The following is a 9,258-nucleotide window of genomic DNA, read 5'->3' as shown; positions in this document are numbered from 1 at the left end:
TACAACATTTTTTGTCACATACAGCAAACATCTCCTCACTATGAACACACTGTAAAAAAAATGTGGTCTCTGTAGACAGCCCAGGCTCCACAAACGCCAACAAAAACAAAGTTTCAAAAAAGCAGAATTTATAAATCCAGGATAACCGATAAAGTGAGGCTTGACCTAGTCTAATCTGTGCATCCTGGCTTGGTGCGTTTCACGAAGGCCGAGCCAGGCTGAGGATGAGCGACTAGGTCGAGCCAGGCTGAGGAGGAGCGACTAGGTTGGGCCAGGATGAAGTCATTCAGATAGATACGCGTCCACGGCTTTCCTCAAAAGACCTCGAGGTCAATCACAGATTTACTGATGCCAAACTTGATACAGAGTGAGCAGCAGCTGGTTGTGGAAGTATGATGACGTGAAACACAGTATTTGTATAAAAAGAAAAGAAACACGGCTGCTGTAATGAAACAGCGAGAGAAAGCGGGGCGTCACAATTACGGATTGACTGAATGCGTAAGTAGCCTAAACATATACATTAACTGACCACGGCTCTGAATTGAAACCGTCATAATCATACCATTCAAGGATTAGGCTACTAATCATTTGCACAAATTAACAGTTGTACTCTTTGCCTTAAAAGTAAGCAGAAGATAATGTAGGAGAGGAAATTTACCATGAAGATCAATTTTCTACAACGATAGAATATAATGCGTAAATATCTCTTTCACTCTGTTTCTCCCCCTCTCTCTCTCTCTCTCTCTCTCTCTCTCTCTCTCATGGGCTAAAATATAAATGAATAAATAATAAATAATTATAAAAAAAAGAATGGTCACAACTTTAAATAATAACTTAATTCTTAAATGAACATTAATATGCACCTGTTGTATTTTAATCCAGTCTGATAACAACAGGGTAAAACCACTGCCGGGTGATCAGAAAAGGCTCCAGGATTAAATAAGTCCTGGCTGTTAGCCTGGTCAGGAGCAGTCTAGCTGTTAGCCTGGCTGTTAGCCTGGTAAGGAGCAGGCTAGCTGCACAGAATAAATCTCCATGGTGATTTATATGCCTCCGCTTTTGTGAAACCGAGTCAAGGCTAAATTCATCCAGGATAACTGGGAAATCCCGGCTTAATCCCTTATCTTGGTTTTGTGAAACAGCCCACTGGCCCAAAAAAACATACACAAACAGTGTTCCAGCGTTTAGCTAATAACCGACAAGAAGGATTTGGGGGGGGGGGTTGATTGGGGGGTGGGGGTTATTGCGCTGAAGCACCGAAGGGAGGGGGGGGGACGGGATGAGGAGGAGGGAGGAGCGAGCTAGTCTCCGTTTGTTTGAAAATACTTTGAACGTCAACAAGAAGTAACGTCACCCCACATCGCTTAGAGCCCCTTTAACTTTTTTTTTTAAGATTATTTTTGGGCATTTTCAGCCTTTATTTATATAGGACAGCTGAAGACATGAAAGGGAAGAGAGAGGGGGAACGACACGCAGCAAAGGGCCCCAGGGCGGAGTTGAACCTGTGGCCGCTGCGTCGAGGAGCAAACCTCCACACATGGGCACCCGCTCCACCAGGTGAGCGACCCAGGCGCCTGATATTTTATTTAAGATTTTCAATAGTAAAGTTCAAAGGGCTGCAACTAACGATTATTGTCATTGTCAATTCATCTGTAGATTATCAGAAAGGTTAAAACGTGGATAAAAAGTGTCAGTGGTTTCCCAAAGCCCCAGAAAAAAAATGGCGTCCTCAAATGTCTCGTTTTGTCCACAACTCAAAGATATTCAGTTTACTGTCACAGAGGAGAGAAGAAACTAGAACAATTTGTTTTCATGAAAAATGACTAAAACCGATTCACTGATTATCAAAATAGAAGACGATTAATTTAACAGTTTACAACTAATCGATAGATTGATTAATCTTTCTAGCTCTAAATTAAAATGACAGAAGGCACTATAGAACTGCATTATTGATTAACGACATAAACAGTGCAAGAAAATAGTAAAAGTGTACTGTACATACTTGTCTTATTAAAGAAAAAAAACATAAGCTATTCATTTCTTTTTTTTAAGATAGTTTTTTGGCATTCCTGCTTTTAACAGCTCGTGATAGAGACAGACAGGTGAGCGAGGGGATGAGATGCAGCAAATGGCCCTGCCCCGAACTCAAACCTGAGTGGCTGCAGTAAGGACTCAGCCTAAAGTACGCGCTGCACGCAGCCCTAGCTCCTGCTTTCTTTGCAGATGAGGATTTCACATTATAACATTTGATAAGCTTATAAAAAAACATAGACTACCGGTCAAAAGTTTGGGGTCACTTGAGGTCGCCACTCCATTATAGACAGAATACCAGCTGAGATCAGTTGCATTGATTTTTTTAACCAGGGCAGCAGGTTTCAGATGACATTATGTGCTTACATAATTGCAAAAGGGTTCTCCAATGTTTTCTCAGTTAGTCTTTTAAAATGATATCAGATTAGTAAACAGAATGTGCCTTTGGAACATTGGATGAATGGTTGCTGATCATGGCCAATGGAGATATTGCATTAAATATCAGCCACTTCTTTCTACAACAGTCGAGAACCCTTTTGCAATTATGTAAGCGCATAATGTAATCTGAAAACTGCTGATTAAAAAAACAATGCAACTGATCTCAGCTGGTATTCAGTCTGGAATGGAGTGGAATGGAAATTTCTAAGTGACCCCAAACTTTTGACCGGTAGTGTGTATATACACTCACCTAAAGGATTATTAGGAACACCTGTTAAATTTCACGTTAATGAAATGATCTAATCAACCAATCACATGGCAGCTGCTTCAATGCATTTAGGGGTGTGGTCCAGGTCTAGACAATCTCCTGAACTCCAAACTGAATGTCAGAATGGGAAAGAAAGGTGATCTAAGCAACTTGGAGCGTGGCATGGTTGTTGGTGCCAGATGGGATTTTAACGCACAACCATTTCTAGGGTTTACAAAGAATGGTCTAAAAAAAGAAAAACATCCAGGATGCTGCAGTCCTGGGGGGCCAAAATGCCTTGTTGATGCTAGAGGTCAGAGGAGAATGGGCCGACTAATAGAAGATCAACTTTGACTCAAATAACCACTCGTTACAACCGAGGTCTGCAGTAAAGCATTTGTGAAGCCACGACACGAACAACCTTGAGGTGGATGGGCTACACCAGCAGAAGACCCCACCAGGTACCACTCATCTCCACTAAAAATAGGAACATGAGGTGACAATTTGCACGAGCTCCCCAAAATTGGACAGTTGAAGACTGGAAAAATGTTGCCTGGTCTGATGAGTCTCAATTTCTGTTGAGACATTCAGATGGTAGGGTCAGAATTTGGCGTAAACAGAAGGAGAACATGGATCCATCATGCCTTGTTACCACTGGGCAGGCTGCTGGTGGTGGGGGTGTAATGGTGTGGGGGATCCCTTTCACCTTCAGGACTGCCTTAATTATTTGTGTCATTGATTCAACAAGTTGCTGGAAGCATTCTTTAGAAATGTTTGCCCATATTGAGAGGATAGGGTCAAACACAGTATTAGTATGGTGTTCCTAATAATCCTTTAGGTGAGTGTATATATAACTGTCACTATTAAGGTAGGTTTGGTCAGCAATCATATATAGTATATAGGCTACTTCTACATTTGGTGAAGCTGAATGTTTCAATCAATTATTATAAAATGAACTGTTAGCAAATGATTTAAAGTTTTTATTCAATAATTTAATCTGCAGATATATTTGTTTTAAGACAAAATATTTTGGATTTTCTCAAATTAGTTGAGCTACTTCTAAATCTTTCCACGTACCACCTGACAACTTGATTTCTTCATGAGGTTTATATCTGACTGATTAAAACCCACCCAACGTTTTACCTGTGATTATATGAAAAAAGTTGTAATAATATAAAACAATTTACACTTAACACCAAAAAGCATCTCTCTGCTGGTGAGTGATGTCATGGCGCCCTCTGGTGGACACCAACAGGAACTACAAGCAGAGCGCCAGAAAACAAATACACACATTACAACATGTTTACAGTTTTTATTATATTAATTTAAATGTTTTGATCTCATACACTGACCCCACTTCATACATTTATATTTATTTCATTTTTTGTATTTTTTTAAAAGGGATATCGGGTTACAAAATAAATACATAGAATTTATTTAAATTTCATTTAAAAAGTGTCAATATATGAGATAGAAATATTCAAATTCAAATTATAAAAACTGTAAACATCAGAATCAGCTTTATTGGCCAAGTTTGCGTAGACAAACAAGGAATTTGTCTCCGGTAATCTTTGCTCTCAAAGTACAACACTTAACATATTCAAGAATAAAAAATAAAAACAGAGATGACGGTAAGAATATGAAAAATATTCCTTAGTGTACAATATAACAATACAATAGAATTTACAATTTTACAAAAAATATACAATAAGAGGGAAAGAATAGTGCAATATCAGTCAATAGTCTGAGATTTAAGGATTTAAATATGAGTACAGTGCAAGGCAGATCAGTGCAATGGTAACATATTAATAACAATATTGTAATTGTAGGGTTGAAATAGACATGAGGGAGATGAGCAGAACAGTGTTGATTGACTTTGTTCAGTGTAAGGGGGGGGGGGGTATTTCTGAGTGTTCAACAGAGTGACTGCTTGGGGAAAGAAACTGTCTCTGTGTCGGCTGGTTTTGCCGATCAGTGCCCTGTATCTCCTACCAGAGGGAAGGAGGGTGAACAGTTTGTGACCAGGGTGTGAGGGGTCTGCAGAGATTTTTTGCTGCCCTTTTCCTGACCCTGGAGCGGTACAGGTCCTGGATGGAGGGAAGGTCAGCTCCAGTGATCCTCTCTGCAGCCCTAATTTTCCGTTGCAGTCTGGCCCTGTCCCGTTTGGTGGCTGACCCAAACCAGACAGTGATGGAGGTGCAGATGACAGACTGGATGATGGCTGAGTAGAAAGTGGTCAGCAGCTCCTTAGGCAGATTAAACTTCCTTAGCTGTCGCAGGAAGAATAACCTCTGCTGGGCCTTTTTCTGGACACAGTCAATGTGGAGAGACCATTTTAGGTCCTGTGAGATGGTTGATCGCAGGAACCTAAAGGAATCCACCGTGACTACTGTGTTGTTCTGGATGGTGTGTGGGGGGGGTGTATTTAATGAAGTTATATTTTGAATCAACTGGGACAATGCACCATTTAACAGTAACCTTGTATAAGAACAAGGAGAGATGCATTGTACCAGGTTGTAGCACAAGTGCTATTATCCGCCCATCGTCCCCTCCACATCAAGATAAGGATATTAAATTTCATATCTTTAAAAATAGAGTTCAGCCGTTTCCAAAGACAGTCTGTTAAATGCCTTCAAAATACCAAAATATCCAAATTCTAGTGACATGTGTCTAGAGACAAAGGTTTTCCTTATTAGTCTTATTTATATTATCTTATATATGACAAAATAAATGACTTGAAACGCTTTAAGATGAATCACTGAACAGTGGCCTAACTTGTGTCTAGAGAGAGCTAAATAAATGTGATCATTTGAGACCTGAACATGAGCTCCATCATGTCACATCTGAGGCACTTTACAATCTGACCCCCAAAAAAATCTTGAACTGTTGAAGTGAAAATAAAACATCTACAAATGTGCCAAACAGTTGTCTGTCAGGAAAACAAAGTTTAACAGGAACATGTGTGTTTGCTGAGCCAGTTTAAAAGGTGGAACACAATGCAGATTAAAGTTGGTTTTAGGACAGCAGAGAGCGCCACATTGTTGAAAATCGAAACTAAAATAAACTACTCACTACTGAAGACAACTTTGGGTAACACTTTACTTTAAGTTTTACACTACATAAGAGTGACATGACACTAGCCTGACAAGCCAGACCCACATCCAGATGTAGGGTCTGGGAACTCACCATTGACGGAGCTCGATCCGAGGGGCGGGATAAACGGTTGTCTTTCAAATTCCCTCTGCACGTAATAGGATAGCGCTCCAACCAACCAGAGCAACGAAGAAGGTAGCGAAGGCTTTGAAGCTAGTTTAAACTTTTGCAGATTTGGCCGATGCGGCTCGAAAGCCCAACATCTTCCTTTTAATTAATGATTTATGATTTTTGTCGTTCTTTTATCAAAGAAAAGCTTAACTCCAAGTCTTCCAGAAGTCCGCTGTTTCCAGCAGCAGCAGCCATAAGCCCCGCCCACCGACTCTATACACAATGTGATTGGCCTGACCAAAATTTGGTTTTTGCAGCTTGAAAGTCAACAGAGAGTGCCTAGATCCGCCTAGACCCCCTGGCTGCCAAATAAATTTGCTGCCACTAGGGGGAGTCTAGATTTCTAGGCTAACATGACACTGTCATGAATACATGACACTCACATGACAGTGTCATGACAAAGTCATGACACATGAACCCTAACCCTAACCCTAACCCTAACCATAACCATTACCATAACCATAACTTGTCATGACAAAACTGAATGACACATACTAAAAAAGCGTTATGTCATAAACGTTTATGACTTGTTTATAATGTTTTATAACACGTTCATGACAGTGTCATGTCACTCTTATGTAGAAAACTTAAAGTAAAGTGTAACCCAACTTTGTTGTAGTAGCAGTTTATGGAACCTTCCATAAGCCATATTCTTCTTGCAGACATTTAATGATGCATTCACAATCTTTCTTAAACTGCCAAGATGGACAAGAGCAAGTCTTATGTTTGACTAGTAATGTTCCCACCTTTCATGCTGTGTTGAGGGATTTTATGTACACATTGGAGTTGCTTAACTGATTAAAACAAAATGTATAATGGCTTTAACTGACCCAACATAAAGTGACACAACGTAAGTTACACTTCTTATTTTTGGAAAAATTGGAACAGATATCTGTATGTGTTCAACTTCAAAATAAAATATAGGATTTTTTTTTTTTTTACATATTTAATACTGAAATGGACCTGTGTGTCTGAAATACAGTTGAATTGAAGTGATTGCAGGATGTAAAGGGTTCTGACTCAGGTAGACCACCATGTCCAACTTCCACATGCAAAGCTATCCAAAGAGAGTGGGCTCGTAGAGTGAAACATGGTTTATTTAAAGGATATGATAAAAAGAGAGGTAAATAATGTAACCATATACAAAGCTGGATTATCAAAAAAAACTGACCTTGTGCTGAAATTCACTTTCCTGTAACGAAAATACAGTCTACATCTGTGGTCAGAAACAAACTGTTGCTCCACATCATCCTGCTCCGTTGAACTAACTCCACTTAAAGAAACCAACTCATAATTCAAATCCAAAAGCAGGACAGACTAGTGGAGCGTGAGAGCAGAACACACAGCAAAGCACATTCTCCAACATGACCAATGACCTGAACTCTACTGTATATTACATATGTAGTGATGGAAACAGGCAAGTGTCCAGAACAACTAGAGGCCAATTACAATATATAAATAATATAAAATAATATAAATTTAGTTTGTTCACAAAATCTGCATGAGATAAAAAGGAAAAGGCCGCCAGCGCCAGCGTTGAGATACACGGTAGAGACTTTAGGGAAGGAGTGCAGTAAGCTGGGCACTGACACAATCACTTGATATTAATACCAAGAATGCACAGTAATCCTTTAAAGGCAATTAATATGCTTTAGGACCCAAAACACACAACAAAAGAGCAATGCTCCAAAAGAAGAAAATGCCACTGCACACTTTAAAACCCACACATTAACTGTTCACTGTTCATGCAGGGAATAATAGAAGAATTAACACCTCAATCCACTCTAGCAGGCAATAAGGGGTCTCTAAAGCTAGATCTGAGCCTATAACCAAGTCAGGCCCGTAGACAGGGGGGGTTTGGGTGGTTCAAAAGCCCCCCTCCCCCTTACTGCCAAAGGTCCATAGTTTAAGTCTGTTTTGTTTCTTTAAACTAGGCTAGTTTTGTGTTGTTGTAATGAACAAGTGTCTTTTAAAATAACCGATAATTCAAATCCCTCTCAATTTAATGTATCAACAATCTAAGCAGCTAACTTTATGCACTTACAACAAAATGTTTGAGGCGTGCATGTGTGAGTGAGAGCGTGCGTTTGGACTAAAAAAGGTGGTGTACGTGATGACATAAATATCAGCAAAAAGTGTGTTAGTTAAGATATCAGCAGACAAGCTAATCCAACACAAATAAGTGCATAAAAAGTCACCAAAATGAAGTATTTGAACCTCATAATTAAATACAAAACGAGGAAGAAAACTGCAAAAAAGTCCACTTTTTGAAAAAAAGAAGTCCTTCCACAAGGCTGGCTACGGGTCTGCAAGTCCTGAATGTCACAGCGCCCGTCAGTGATATCCTATACCTGTTAATAATATTTAAAAAGTAAAAGACAAAAGAACTCAACTAAGAAAGAAAACTAGTTTTACAAAGAAATGCCTGTTACTCAGTCCTATAAAAACAAATCAACATATAAGTCCACTTTCCATCATATTTTAGGACCCAACATCAAATGGTCAGACAGTACGCCGTAGGCTACCTTTAAGTCATTTAGGTTTCATTCAGACCAGCAGCATGTTCTAATGTCGTGATGACCGATACTAAAGAAGGAAAAACAAAGACAATACACTCAACATGTCAGATATTCTACTATATTTGATACATTTCACGGTTCATGACTTACAATCATCATCTCCACTCCAAGTTTGAACTCATCTAAACAGCTGACTGGAGTTGTTTTACAGCAACCTTTCTCCCGTCCCTGCAGTATTCTGGGCTCTATGGAAACAAATGCACTTCCTAGTTGAGCAACTTTTCCTACACACTCTCACGTTACTGTAGATCTTATGAACACAGCACCTACCGCGAGGCAAAATGTTTGGCCTTCAGCATGTACACCCCGATGCCCTACCTGATACTGCAGACCGGTAGTAGAAAGAGAGAGAGAGAGAGAGAGAGAGAGAGAGAGAGAGAGAGAGAGAGAGAGAGAGAGAGAGAGGGAAACGCAAATCACCGGTGTCCCAAAATAACCTTCGCCCCAGGGTCATGACATCATTCCAATTACACATATTTTAAATGTCATAAACAATTAAGGCCTACTACTTTTGCAATGGGAATAAAATTCAAAAACTGTAAACAACAAAACATGCATTGATCAGAGGTCAGCTAAAGAGGAAAACCATCTTTTAATTGAAATCTTTAACTTCTAACAACTAACCCCTGATAGACAACAACCAGCGTCTGCAGCAGCTTGAAGCTGAAGTTCTCAAACTGGGGTCCAGGGACTGCAAAG

This window comes from Perca fluviatilis, chromosome 4 (assembly GCF_010015445.1).
Source record: "Perca fluviatilis chromosome 4, GENO_Pfluv_1.0, whole genome shotgun sequence".
In the NCBI taxonomy this organism is placed as follows: domain Eukaryota; kingdom Metazoa; phylum Chordata; class Actinopteri; order Perciformes; family Percidae; genus Perca; species Perca fluviatilis.
This window is presented reverse-complemented; position numbering follows the sequence as displayed.